We start from the raw sequence: 14883 nt of genomic DNA, 5'->3' as shown, positions 1-14883 counted from the left end.
TATATTCTAAATATTCGCGAATTCTCGAAGTGCCAATATTCGCGATTAATATTCGCGATTCGAACATTCGCGCCCAACACTATAATGGACTAGCGAGCATTGTCTTTGGCTGAAATGCAAGTGCTAATGATAGCTTGCTGCCTGACTAGTCAGATTTGCCCCTAGTCATAAAGCTTTCAGCTTCTAATAAGCAGCGTAGACAAAGAATGAAATAGATGGAAGAGTTTCGCTAATGACAGGCAGCCCGTGGCTATTGGTAGATTTTACATCAGGTTTGGCCATTGATTAATATGCATTCATAGAAACTGGCATGCTTAGTTTGTACACACATATAATGAGAATTATTAATATTCATGAGGGGCTGCGGAAGACATATTATTATTCTGACTCCATCAGACTGATACCCTGGAGATGATGCTTGGATATTGAAACACATGTAAGGCTACTTTCACACTAGCGTTCTGCTGTCCGCTCGTGAGCTCCGTTTGAAGGGGCTCACGAGCGGAGCAGAACGCTTCCGTCCAGCCCTGATGCAGTCTGAATGGATGCGGATCCGCTCAGACTGCATCAGTCTGGCGGCGTTCAGCCTCCGCTCCGCTCGCCTCCGCACGGCCAGGCGGACAGCTGAACGCTGCTTGCAGCGTTCGGGTGTCTGCCTGGCCGTGCGGAGGCGTGCGGATCCGTCCAGACTTACAATGTAAGTCAATGGGAACGGATCCGCTTGAAGATGACACCATATGGCTCAATCTTCAAGCGGATCCGTCCCCCATTGACTTTACATTGAAAGTCTGGACGGATCCGCTCAGGCTACTTTCGCACTTAGAAATTTTTCTAAGTTATTAATGCAGACGGATCCGTACTGAACGGAGCCTCCTTCTGCATTAATATGATCGGATCCGTTCAGAACGGATCCGATCAAGCGCAAGTGTGAAAGTAGCCTAAATGGCAGAGACATGATAGGCTGATATTCTGCTGTGCTGAAATCATTTAAGGCTCCTTCACACGCTGCGGATTTTGTTGCAAAAGTTTCCGAGACTGAAAATCAGTTCCATTCATTCGAGTTGGCAGCAAGCACGTGGATTTCTGCAAGCCCAATTCAGGTGAATGGAACTGATTTTTAGTCGTGGAAAACTCTGCAACAAAATCTACAGCGTGTGAAGGTGCCCTTCCTTATATTACAAATAAGCGGTTGATTTGCCATAGACCCTACGGGCTCATGCACACAAATGTATTTTCTTTCCGTGTCCGTTCCGTTTTTTTTTTCCGTATGCGGAACCATTCACTTCAATGGGTATGCAAAAAAAACTAAAGGTACTCCGTGTGCATTCCGTTTCCGTATGTCTGTATTTCCGTTCCGCAAAAAAATAGAACATGTCCTATTATTGTTTGCATTACGGACAAGGATAGTACAGTTCTATTAGGGGCCAGCTGTTCCGTTCGGCAAAATACGGAATGCACACGGACATCATCCGTATTTTTGCTGATCCGTTTTTACGGACTGCAAAATACATACGGTCGTGTGCATGACGCCTAAGGAGAAACTCCCCAATGAACAAATGCCCATTGGGGCATCTGAGTGGCTGGCACCCTCCTTACGGCCACCAGCCAGGTACATAACTACCTAACGCTCCCTTTGTCAATTTACAGGTTGCCCTCTTGAATTCAACTATAACCAACAACTCTCTGCACTGCCTTTCACTTTCCTAGGCCATAAGCCACTAGGACTGAAGGCTATGAGAGCACAGAACAGCACCGAATTGAGAGTCGGCTGAGGTTTTTGTTCTTTCCTTTGGTTCTGCTAGGACTGAATTGCACTGTGGTATTTGCTTCTGCTGTTGTGGGACTTTGTGCCGCATTGTGGTATTTGGTTCTTCTGGGGCGGTATTTTGTACTGAACTGTGTTAAGTGCATCCGTCCTGTGGGATTTTGTACCACACTGAAGTATTTGGATCTGCTCTGCTGGGGCTGTATTGTGGTATTTGGTTCTTCTGGGGCGGTATTTTGTACTGCACTGTGGTATTTGGTTCTGCTGGGTAGTGTTGAGCGCGAATATTCGAATTTCGAATTTTTTTCTCGAATATCGCAATTTAGAGATTTCGCGAATATTTAGAATATAGTACCATATATTCGCGAAATCGAATATTTATATTTTTTTTTCAAAAATTTTCATTTCGTAAAATACACATATTAGCCTAGCCATAGTCATAGGAACGTTGCCTTATACAAGAAAAAAAATAAATAAAAAATCGTACGATTAAATTAATCGTACGTTTTTTTTTTTTCCCCCCTGTATAAGGCAACGTTCCTATGACTATGGCTAGGCTAATATGTGTATTTTACAAAATTTCTTAATATTGCTCTAACTTCGTCTTCTAGAATATTCGTAATATTCTAAAAGACGGAGTTAGAGCAATATTACGAATATTCTAAAAGACGGAGTTAGAGCAATATTACGAATATTCTAAAAGACGGAGTTAGAGCAATATTACGAATATTCTAAAAGACGGAGTTAGAGCAATATTAAGAAATTTCGTAAAATACACATATTAGCCTAGCCATAGTCATAGGAACGTTGCCTTATACAGGGAAAAAAAAAAATCGTACGATTAATTTAATCGTACGATTTTATTATTATTTTTTTTCCTGTATAAGGCAACGTTCCTATGACTATGGCTAGGCTAATATGTGTAAACGAAATTTCTTAATATTGCTCTAACTTCGTCTTTTAGAATATTCGTAATATTCTAAAAGACGGAGTTAGAGCAATATTACGAATATTATAAAAGACGGAGTTAGAGCAATATTAAGAAATTTCGTAAAATACACAATTATTAGCCTAGCCATAGTCATAGGAACGTTGCCTTATACAGGAAAAAAAAATAAAAAAAATAAAAAAATCGTACAATTAATTTTTTTTATTTTTTCCTGTATAAGGCAACGTTCCTATGACTATGGCTAGGCTAATATGTGTATTTTACGAAATTTCTTAATATTGCTCTAACTTCGTCTTTTAGAATATTCGTAATATTGCTCTAACTCCGTCTTTTAGAATATTCGTAATATTCTAAAAGACGGAAGTTAGATCAATATTAAGAAATTTCGTAAAATACACATATTAGCCTAGCCATAGTCATAGGAACGTTGCCTTATACAGGAAAAAAAATAAAATAAAAAAATCGTACGATTAATTTAATCGCATATTATTCACGAAAAATAAAATAATTACGAATATTCGATTTCGACGAAAATAATACGAATATTCATTCGAATATTCGCAAAATATTGCGAAATCGAATATGGCACCTCCCGCTCATCACTACTGCTGGGGCGGTATTTTGTGCTACACTATGGTTTTGCTGTACCCACCTACTGATGCTGGCCCCACCTTCTGCAAATTTGGACCCACGTACAACATAGGGTCACTGCTGAATGAGAATCATCATCTTATGTAATTCCAAGAACTTAATTTCCCTAAAATTGAAATAATTATTGGAATTATATCAGATGAAAAGTCCATACTTCAGTTGGCCATACAGATTAGATGTATGTTGGCCAAACCCAATGACTTCGTCAGGAATGGGCCACCATCTAATGTTTATGAGGTCCTCCCGACTTTACCACAACACAGATGTTAGGGGAGATAAGGATCCGCCAGTTGGTTTTCAGCTGCCCAGTCTTGTGGAGATAAGCTGATGCCAGAGTAGACAGTGGCTTCCTGCCCCTCTTCATACAGTAAACACATGCATGCTCAGCCGACCCTAGCAGGCATGTGTATAAGGGTGTTGGGCGTGATGGCTGTCAGCTGAATGCTTGTTATCTTCTGTGTACATGGTTGACCTTACTAATACAAGGGCAGATCAAAATAGTAGGGTGCAGGCAAACCACAATATTATATGTGGGAGGTCAAGCAATATAGCTATAGGGGGTGCAGAGGTGTCACAGACATTGGTGCCTGTGGGGACCCAAAGGTCTTTCTGCCACATACACCACTATTGTCATTGAAAAACAGTAGGTGGTGGGAAATGTTGCAGTATGATCCAGGAACTTTAAGTTAAAGAGGTATTCCCATCTTATAAAGGGATGGCATATCACCAACTAAATACTGTACAAAAAATAACTATAATAACAAGAGTGACATAAAGAAGTCAGGTTTTGCATGGCAGCAGCTGATAGAAGATAATAGGAGCTGTTGGTGGCTGTGGTATTTGGGAGTGGCTGGTGGCAGCCGGTAGTAAATGTTGACAGATTGTGTTGGTACATGGTAACAGCTGATTGTGATAGGTGGTAATAGCTTCTTATGATGGGGGTAGTTGGCAGCAGATGATGGAAATTGGTGGTGAAAGCGACTGGACTGAAAGTGGCTGATGGTTCATGGAGCAGCTGGTCTGACTGGTGGTTGGTTGTGGTTGGGGTGCTACTAATTCAATCTTGATCCTTGTGTTATTGGGGGTGTTCACCACCTGGAACAAGACATTTTAAAGGCAGATTAGTAAAAACTCCACTCACAGCAGACGTCTAATTATGTTCACACTGTGCTGTCCGGTGTTGTAATGTGATCACTTAACACGACCAAGATGAAGGTTTGATCAAACCGATGCTATTATAGTGGGCTAAACCCTTCAATCCAATGACTATTCACAATAATGGGTAGCTTTATTAATACTTAACGTTTAATCATATCAAAAGTTAAAATAATAGGCCCTTGGTATATAGATTAAAAAATCTGAACTGAGTGCAATTAGGATCCTGCATACAACTCTCCGCTGGCTTATGCCAATCCAAAGAGAGGAATGTGGACCAAAAAATGAGGAAGGGATAGATATAATGATAGGTTGAGAAGAAAGGATGCGTAGTAAGAGGGACACACTGCTGGGTCACAAGCCCTAGAGGTCCCTTATCCTGACTCCTCAACACACTGTATAATCTATCACTAGCCCTAGATGGCCCTACCTAAACATGGACTGCCCAGCTTTGTCCGAGAGATAGAGTGTGGTCCCTGTATCTAAGGGAAAGCAATCTAAATCAGAAAAAGGAGGGCAGTATAGATAGACTGACAAACAAAATATGAGACAACCTATAGTCAACACGATAGTTATTTAATATAGGTCTGATGCTCAGGGATCGATAATAGGTCCCAAATAGATAAGAAAAATGTCCCGACGCGTTTCCTTGAAGGTTAGCAAATCTTCAGGGGACTACAACCTTTAAATGTATCGGTCACTAAATTGGCTGAATTATAGATGTCACAAATTCAGTCCAATGTATCAAGTTCTGCAGAAGGTAGCTCTCAGGTATCAAGAAAGTAGCCACACTAATAGTATACAGAAATCTTGTCTCTTTACCAGAAAAGGCTCAAGAAACCCCCTGCGACCACCTATTTCAGGGTCACAGGCTCAAAAGAACATTCAAGTAAAAGGGTCTCGAGTCACTCTGGTTCAAATGACTCAAACTAGCCAGTGACCACCTGTTCCAGGGTCACTAGTTTAATTCATCAATCATAAAGAATATATAAAGTAACTACCTGTTCAAAAGTCACTTATAAAGTACAGTGTATCAAATAAACCACCAGTAAGGTTAAGGTCCAGATGTAAGGCAATATGTATAGCCTGGATTACACTCAAAAAATGCTGAAAAAAGCTGGCTCTCAAGTGTTGAATCGGCTTTACTGGTGTATTGTCACCCACCAGAATGTATTCAAAAGCCGTTCAACACAGTGTGCCAAGAAGCGCTATGCATCGATGATATTTAAACACACGGTCAGCAGAGTACTTATCTGTACAGTCATGATGCACCGACTGTTCACAGAGGGGTGCGGGTGTCACTCAACAGTTTAATCCCTGTTACGTCCCCAATCTGGGGTCCACTTATTAAATTGATTTTTCGAACGGGGAGATGGTTAAAAAAACCGCTGGCTCCCTCCCCTTTGTTTGAATCCACGCCACGGTCACTGCGTCTGCCCCGTGCAATTTACTGTCCCACCTGATATGAGTGCTATTTTCTGTAGTTCTCTCTTCTCATCAATTTAATCCCTGTTACGTCCCCAATCTGGGGTCCATTTATTAAATTGATTTTTTGAACGGGGAGATGGTTAAAAAAATGCTGGCTCCCTCCCCGTTGTTTGAATCCACGCCACGGTCACGCCGTGCAATTTACTGTCACACCCGATATGAGTGCTATTTTCTGTAGTATTATTCTCATCAGTTTAATCCCTGTTACGTCCCATATCAGGGTGGGATTGCCTTTTGTGAAAAAAAATTTAGGCCGGGTACCTTCGACTGCCTTCACAGTGACACACCAAACTCTGATACACCAAACTGAATTGATTTTAGGAACCGGGAGATGGAAAAAGCAGCTTGGTCGGTCCTCTTACTCCCAAGTTGGGGCACTGCGCGTGCACGGAGCAATGTGCTGTGACACTCTATATGAGTGGTGTCTTAACTAGTACTATTCCTATCAGTTTAATCCCTGTTACGTCCCCTATCCGGGGACGTGTGTCGAATTGATTAACCATTGTCGAATTAACGAACCATTACGACATCCTGGAATAATTTAGTTCTGAGCTTTGTACTTGCTTTGTATTGGAATTGATGGATGATTTTTAAATTGTCTGCATTATTTCTAATAAACTATTAAGAGACTTTATTATGATTTTTTTTATTTTATGTATTAAAAACCCACCCATACAACTTAAAAAAATAAAATATATATATTTTTTTTTTTCTATGAAAAATTATCCAGCCGATCGCTTTTGGTCTGATCATAATGAAGCAACGGCCTTATCATCTGGGGTGTGGCAACATTGCCAACACACTCATAGAGGTGATGATCGCTTCATTGTGATATGCAAGCCCCTTCACCACAACAAGGTAACGATCACGAAGGGGAATTGACACTTGTATGTGCCTTTTCTTTTTGTTTTGTTTTTGCAGCCACAGTGCAGCACCAGAGACTAGAAAAATTAGGCATGTACACATGCCTGAAAAATAATGTTATTGTTGCAGCCGCTGTTGTAGCAGCGGCCGGAAAAATTTATGTTTTCAAGGCAGAAAGGTGACTAAAACATTGCTGCTTGAACCCTAGTTGGTGGCGGAGAATTCACGAAAGTCATCCAGTATGCAGACATTAAATACAGCAGCGTGGGGACCATTTTGAGGCCAAGGCATGTCATCAGGCCTTTTGTTAGTCAAACGTATCCCCCACTGTCAGTCCCTTCGGGATCCATGCCTCATTCATCTTAATGAAGGTGAGGTAATCAACACTTTTTTGACCGAGGCGACTTCTTTTGTCAGTGACAATGCCTCCTGCTGCACTGAAGGTCCTTTCTGACAGGACACTTGAAGCGGGGCAGGCCAGAAGTTCTATCGCAAACTGGGATAGCTCAGGCCACAGGTCAAGCCTGCACACCCAGTAGTCAAGGGGGTTCATCGCTCCTCAGAGTGTCGATATCTGCAGTTAAGGCGAGGTAGTCTGCTACCTGTCGGTCGAGTCGTTCTCTAAGGCTGGATCCCGAAGGGCTGTGGCGATGTGTAGGACTGAAAAAGCTCTGCATGTCCTCCATCAACAACACATCTGTAAAGCGTCCTGTCCTTGCCGCCGTGGTCGTGGTAGGAGGAGGATTACTTTCACCTCTTCCCCTGTTAGATTCCCGTTGTGCTGTGACATCCCCCTTATAAGTTGTGTAAAGCATATTTTTTAGTTTTGTTTTGAACTGCTGCATCCTTTCTGACTTTCGGTAAGTTGGTAACATTTCCGCCACTTTCTGCTAATACCGGGGGTCTAGTAGCGTGGCCACCCAGTACAGGTCGTTCTCCTTCATCCTTTTTATACGAGGGTCCCTCAACAGACATGACAAAATGAAAGACCCCATTTGCACAAGGTTGGATGCCGAGCTACTCATTTCCCGTTCCTCGTCCTCACTGATGTCATTGACGGTCTGTTCTTCACCCCAGTCACGTACAACACCACGGGTCCCAGATAGGTGACAACAACGAACACCTTAGGATGCCTGCTGTGGTTGGTCTTCCTCCTCCTCAAAGCCACATTCCTCCTCTGACTCCTCTTCCTCATACTCCTCTTGCAGCGTTGCCGCAGGTCCGTCAAGCGATGATGACAAGGCTGTTTCTGGTGGTGATGGTGACCACACCTCTTCCTCTTCCTCTTCATGCTCATCTACAGCCTGATCCAGCACTCTTCGCAGGGCACGCTCCAGGAAGAAAACAAATGGGATGAGGTCGCTGATGGTGCCTTCGGTGTGACTGACTAGGTTTGTCACCTCCTCAAAAGGACGCATGAGCCTACAGGCATTGCGCATGAGTGTCCAGTAACGTGGCAAAAAAATTCCCAGCTCTGCAGAGGCTGTCCTAGCACCCCGGTCATACAAATACTCATTGACGGCTTTTTCTTGATGGAGCAGGCGGTCGAACATTAGGAGTGTTGAATTCCAACGTGTCGGGCTGTCGCAAATCAAGCGCCTCACTGGCATGTTGTTTCGGCGCTGAATGTCTGAAAAGTGCGCCATGGCCGTGTAGGAACGCCTGAAATGGTCACACACCTTCCTGGCCTGCTTGAGGACGTCCTGTAAGCCTGGGTCCTTAGACACAAAGCGTTGTACGATGAGATTCAACACATGTGCCATGCACGGCACATGTGTCAACTTGCCCAAATTCAATGCCGCCAACAAATTGCTTCCATTGTCACACACCACTTTGCCGATCTCCAGTTGGTGCGGGGTCAGCCACTGATCCACCTGTGCGTTCAGGGCGGACAGGAGTGCTGGTCCGGTGTGGCTCTCTGCTTTCAGGCAAGTCAACCCCAAGACAGCGTGACACTGTCGTATCCGGGATGTGGAATAGCCCCTGGGGAGCTGGGGGGATTCAGTTGATGTGCAGCCAGACACCGCAGCAGAAGAGGACTCAGCCGAGGAGGTTATGGAAGAGGATGGAGTAGGAGAAGTAGAGGAGGTGGCAGTAGGCCTGCCTGCAAGTCGTGGCGGTGTCACCAACTCTGCTGCAGAGCCACGCATTCCATGCTTGTCAGCCGTCAGCAGGTTGACCCAATGCGCAGTGTAGGTGATATACCTGCCCTGACCGTGCTTTGCAGACCAGGTATCAGTGATCAGATGGACCCTTGCCCCAACACTGTATGCCAGAGATGCCATGACTTCCTTTTCAATCACTGAGTAGAGGTTTGCGATTGCCTTCTTTTTAAAAAAATTTTGTCCGGGTACCTTCCACTGTGGTGTCCCAATAGCGACAAATTTTTTGAAGGCCTCAGACTCCACCAGCTAATATGGTAAAAGCTGGCGGGCTAAGAGTTCCGTCAAGCCAGCTGTCAGACGCCGGGCAAGGGGGTGACTGTGACATTGGCTTCCTACGCTCAAACATTTCCTTTACAGACACCTGACTGTGGGCAGATGAGATGGAACTGCTAAAGGTGAGAGGCGGAGTGGCGGGTGGTTGAGAGGGGACAAGGAGAACAGCAGTGGTTGACGTGGCTGAAGATGCTGGACCAGGAGGAGGATGGTGGCTTTGAGCTTGTGTGCTGCTTCTACTCGTCATCATGTGTTGATCCCATAGGCGTTTGTGATGTGCGATCATGTGCCTTCGTAAAGCAGTTGTACCTAGGTGGGTGTTGGATTTCCCACGACTCAGTTTCTTTTGGCACAGGTTGCAAATGGCATCGCTTTTGTCAGAGGCAGACACACAAAAAAAATGCCACACTGCTGAGCTTTGCAATGACGGCATTCTGGTGGTGGCAACAGCATGTGTTGATTGGCGTGCTGGCTGACCACGGGTGCCGATACATGCTGTCTGACTGTGCCACTAGCTCCTTGCGACGACCTCCCCCTGCTTCCAACTCGTCTCCTCCTTCTCTCGGTCTCCCCTTCTGAACTTTCCCCCTCTTCTTCTTCTCTTCGAGCAGGCACCCACGTGGCATCCACGGACACATCGTCATCATCAACCACTTCACTTATGTCTGACACCTCAGCAAAGGAAGCAGCAGCGGGTACAACATCATCATCATCATCACATTGTACGTCCATGTGTGTAATGATGCCTGACTAAGACATATCCCTGTTATCTCCATCCTCTGGCAATAATGGTTGCACATCACTAATTTCATCCAACTGATGTGTAAATAACTCCTCTGAGGGATCAAGTGAAGCGGCTGTGGTGGTAGTGGTGGTGGTGGTGGCGGCGGGCGGGAGAGTGGTAACTTGAGAGCAGGTGACCAAAGCTGAGCTGGAGGAGGATGGTGTGTCAAGGTTCTTAGCGGGAGCTGTTGAAGATTGGGTGTCCTGTGTAAGCCAGTCAACTATTTTCTCAGAATTTTTTGGGTTCAGGGTACGTGGCCTCTGAACACTGGGCATTATTCCAGGGCCAGTGGAAATCACAGCACCATGAACACGACGGCCCCTGCGGCGTGGCCTGCCTCTGCCTGTCATTTTTTATTAGATAAGTGGTACTATGCGTGCAAGGTACTGTGCCACCCTATATAAGTGGTGGGCAGTGGGCACAGTACAGTCTGTGTGGCCCCGACACACACGGGCTTGCAACTGTGATTAGATCACAGAAAAATATTAAATATATATATTTTTTTTATCTGCGAGGTAATTGTGAGTGAATGACACCCTGTAACGGTATAAGTCTCTAGCTGTGACCAGTGAGACGCAAATCAGCACTGATATCTCGGCCGTGTGACGCCTATATTTAATCCAAATTGCAGTTACAGTCAGTTTCTGTATTATAAAAACTCTGCTTGCTGTGACCAGTGAGACGCAAATCAGAACTGATATCTAGGCCGTGTGTGACGCCTATATTTAATCCAAATTGCAGTTACAGTCAGTTTCTGTATTATACAAACTCTGCTTGCTGTGACCAGTGAGAAGCAAATCAGAACTGATATCAAGGCCGTGTGTGACGCCTATATTTAATCCAAATTGCAGTTACAGTCAGTTTCTGTATTATACAAACTCTGCTTGCTGTGACCAGTGAGAAGCAAATCAGAACTGATATCTAGGCCGTGTGTGACGCCTATATTTAATCCAAATTGCAGTTACAGTCAGTTTCTGTATTATAAAAACTCTGCTTGCTGTGACCAGTGAGACGCAAATCAGAACTGATATCTAGGCCGTGTGTGACGCCTATATTTAATCCAAATTGCAGTTACAGTCAGTTTCTGTATTATACAAACTCTGCTTGCTGTGACCAGTGAGAAGCAAATCAGAACTGATATCAAGGCCGTGTGTGACGCCTATATTTAATCCAAATTGCAGTTACAGTCAGTTTCTGTATTATGCAAACTCTGCTTGCTGTGACCAGTGAGAAGCAAATCAGAACTGATATCTAGGCCGTGTGTGACGCCTATATTTAATCCAAATTGCAGTTACAGTCAGTTTCTGTATTATACAAACTCTGCTTGCTGTGACCAGTGAGTAGTAAATCAGCACTGATACCTAGGCCGTGTGTGATACCTAGGCCGTGTGTGAGGCCTATATTTAATCCAAATTGCAGTTACAGTCAGTTTCTGTATTGTTCAAACTCTGCTTGCTGTGACCAGTGGAAAGGAAATCTACACTGATTTTTAGGCTGTGTGTGACGCCTATATTTAATCCAAATTGCAGTTACAGTCAGTTTCTGTATTATACAAACTCTGCTTGCTGTGACCAGTGAGACGCAAATCAGCACTGATATCTAGGCCGTGTGTGACGCCTATATTTAATCCAAATTGCAGTTACAGTCAGTTTCTGTATTATACAAACTCTGCTTCCTGTGACCATTAAGAAGAAAATCAGCACTGATATCTAGGCCGTGTGTGACGCCTATATTTAATCCAAATTGCAGTTACAGTCAGTTTCTGTATCATACAAACTCTGCTTGCTGTGACCAGTGAGAAGCAAATCAGCACTGATATCTAGGGCGTATGTGACGCCTATATTTAATCCTAATTACAGTTAGGCCTATTGCACACGACCGTATGGCTTTTTCAGTGTTTTGCGGTCCGTTTTTCACAGATCCGTTGTTCCGTTTTTTGTTTCCGTTGTGTTTCCGTTTTTGTTTCGTTTTTCCGTTCCGTTTTTCCGTATGGCATATACAGTATACAGTAATTACATAGATAAAATTGGGCTGGGCATAACATTTTCAATAGATGGTTCAGCAAAAAACGGAAGGGAAACGGATGCATTTCCGTATGTGTTCCGTTTTTTTTGTGGACCCATTGACTTGAATGGAGCCACGGACCGTCATTTGCGGGCAATAATAGGACATGTTCTATGTTAAAACGGAACGGAAAAACGTAAACGGAATGCATACGGAGTACATTCCGTTTTTTTTGCGGAACCATTGAAATGAATGGTTCCGTATACGGACCGTATACGGAACGCAAAAAACGGCCAGTAAATGGGGGAAAAAAACGGCCGTGTGCAGGAGGCCTTACAGTCAGTTTCTGTATTATACAAACTCTGCTTGCTGTGACCAGTGAGAAGCAAATCAGCACTGATATCTAGGCCGTGTGTGACGCCTATATTTAATCCAAATTGAAGTTACAGTCAGTTTCTGTATTATACAAACTCTGCTTGCTGTGACCAGTGAGAAGCAAATCAGCACTGATATCTAGGCCGTGTGTGACGCCTATATTTAATCCAAATTGCAGTTACAGTCAGTTTCTGTATTGTTCAAACTCTGCTTGCTGTGACCAGTGGAAAGGAAATCTACACTGATATCTAGGCCGTATGACGCCTATATTTAATCCAAATTGCAGTTACAGTCAGTTTCTGTATTATGCAAACTCTGCTTGCTGTGACCAGTGAGAAGCAAATCAGCACTGATATCTAGGCCGTGTGTGATGCCTATATTTAATCCAAATTGCAGTTACAGTCAGTTTCTGTATTATACAAACTCTGCTTGCTGTGACCAGTGAGAAGCAAATCAGCACTGATATCTAGGCCGTGTGTGACGCCTATATTTAATCCAAATTGCAGTTACAGTCAGTTTCTGTATTATAGAAACTCTGCTTGCTGTGACCAGTGAGAAGCAAATCAGCACTGATATCTAGGCCGTGTGTGACGCCTATATTTAATCCAAATAGCAGTTACAGTAAGTTTATGTATTATACAAACTCTGCTTGCTGTGACCAGTGAGACGCAAATCAGCACTGATATCTAGGCCGTGTGTCGCCTATATTTAATCCAAATTGCAGTTACAGTCAGTTTCTGTATTATACAAACTCTGCTTGCTGTGACCAGTGAGAAGCAAATCAGCACTGATATCTAGGCCGTGTGTGACGCCGATATTTAATGCAAATTGCAGTTACAGTCAGTTTCTGTATTATACAAACTCTGCTTGCTGTGACCAGTAAGAAGCAAATGTAGTGTACGGGAGCTGTAATGCCCGTCACTACAGAAGGGTCACTTGTTGTGCTGTCGTTTCCCCTTATTTATGGGGAGGTTGGTATGAGTCATCTTCATAATGTAATGCTATGTACTTCCCTGTTACTGTGAAATTTGCATGTGCAGGCCTGCTAGGGGTGTCATTCCAGCTCTAAGTCACTAGAGGGAGCTAGGGAGCCCTAGGTTATATAAGGCCCAGTCAGGGAAGGGAAAGTTAGTTTAGACCGTGTCTGAGAAAAGGCCAGGCCATGGGCCTGTGAGAGCAGAGCAGGCCTGGAGCCTGCAGACTAGGAGAGGGTATTGCAGTCCCTGTAACCGGGTTCCAGATCCAAGGAGAAGGTTCCCCTCCTGAGTCCATATATGCAGAAGCAGGAACACCACGGTTAACCAGCCTGAGGACACTGAGAGCAGAGTCAAGTCTAGGAAAGCAAGAGGTACTAAAGACAGCAGAGGAGGTACTTGATATTTATAGACCCAAGGATATACGCCAGAGCTAGGGCATCGGGCCTTGGAGAATAGTTTCCATGTTCCAGGATCAGTCAGGAATAGAGTGCAAGCCGCCTGTACTACAAGTCCTGTGTTTAACCCTCTGAAATCACCTTGCTACATATGGCCTGCATTAAATGTACCAAAACTAACTGTCTTCAAAGGAACTGCCTTTCCAACTATGTCCGTGTATGACAACCACTGGAGAACAAGTAAAGCATAAGTTCTGTTTTATTATTACGTGGTTCCTCAGTTATTCCTGCTGTCAGCAAACGGCGTGCCACCGTTCAATTGGCACTGGTGTCACGTACCTTAAAGGGACCTTGCCCCCCAGGCACATAAAACACCTGCAACATCCAGGGCACCTCATCCAACATCAGGCCTGGTCCCTAAGTACAGAGTGTGCCCCAGAGGACTTTTGTGCCAGCCTCTCCTTCACTGCTGTATGCCTGCCCAGGGTTTCCATACATAACTGTGAGTAACCCTCGCTTGCCATTGACCGTGACCTCACATTCGCAATACCCTGCGGGTCTGGCGTACCACATAAATTGGCATCACGAACAGGATTTACGGACATTCCTGCGCCATTGCGGATATAAAACTGTGTGCTGAAGATTGCCTTAAAGTGCCCAAGCGCTACCGTTTTATTCAAGATTGCTGGGCCAAAAGAACTGTCCTAAGTAGTGGTGTGGAATTGTGCTTTTTCTAGACTGTTTGCTGCTTGTTTAAGCCACCGCTTGCTGTCAGTGAATAGACAGCGTTTTGCTAAAGATGGCCGCTGAGCTTGCTTGAGTTTACTGCTGCGTCATCTTCATCCTGAATTGGCGGGAAAAGTTGGCGCCTTTTTGCTGAAAAGAGCGGGAAAAGGCTCAATGTCGGCGCCACCGCCCTGTCTGGACATTTGCATGTCTGCAGAAATGGACTCTGCCTCCCCCATACTGGAGTACCTGGGGGGCGGCTTCCCAGTGCAATGGGAGGATCTGTCTGAACTTATTGGTGCCGCCCTGTCG

The 14883-nt window shown here is 44.3% G+C and overlaps 1 long non-coding RNA gene across 1 annotated transcript; it reads left to right on the top strand.

Moving 5' to 3' along the window:
• Nucleotides 1–3923: 3923 nt before the first annotated feature.
• Nucleotides 3924–13739, top strand: LOC121005443. The gene is made up of 4 exons (XR_005779947.1): nucleotides 3924–3935; nucleotides 5762–5765; nucleotides 10251–10256; nucleotides 13611–13739. It is a non-coding gene; the product is annotated as an uncharacterized LOC121005443 (long non-coding RNA).
• The last annotated feature ends 1144 nt before the right edge of the window (nucleotides 13740–14883 follow it).

The sequence above is a fragment of the Bufo bufo genome, chromosome 1, assembly GCF_905171765.1.
Source record: "Bufo bufo chromosome 1, aBufBuf1.1, whole genome shotgun sequence".
In the NCBI taxonomy this organism is placed as follows: Eukaryota; Metazoa; Chordata; class Amphibia; order Anura; family Bufonidae; genus Bufo; species Bufo bufo.
The sequence above is the reverse complement of the archived record's forward strand: the minus strand, read 5'-3'. Positions and strand labels throughout refer to the sequence as shown.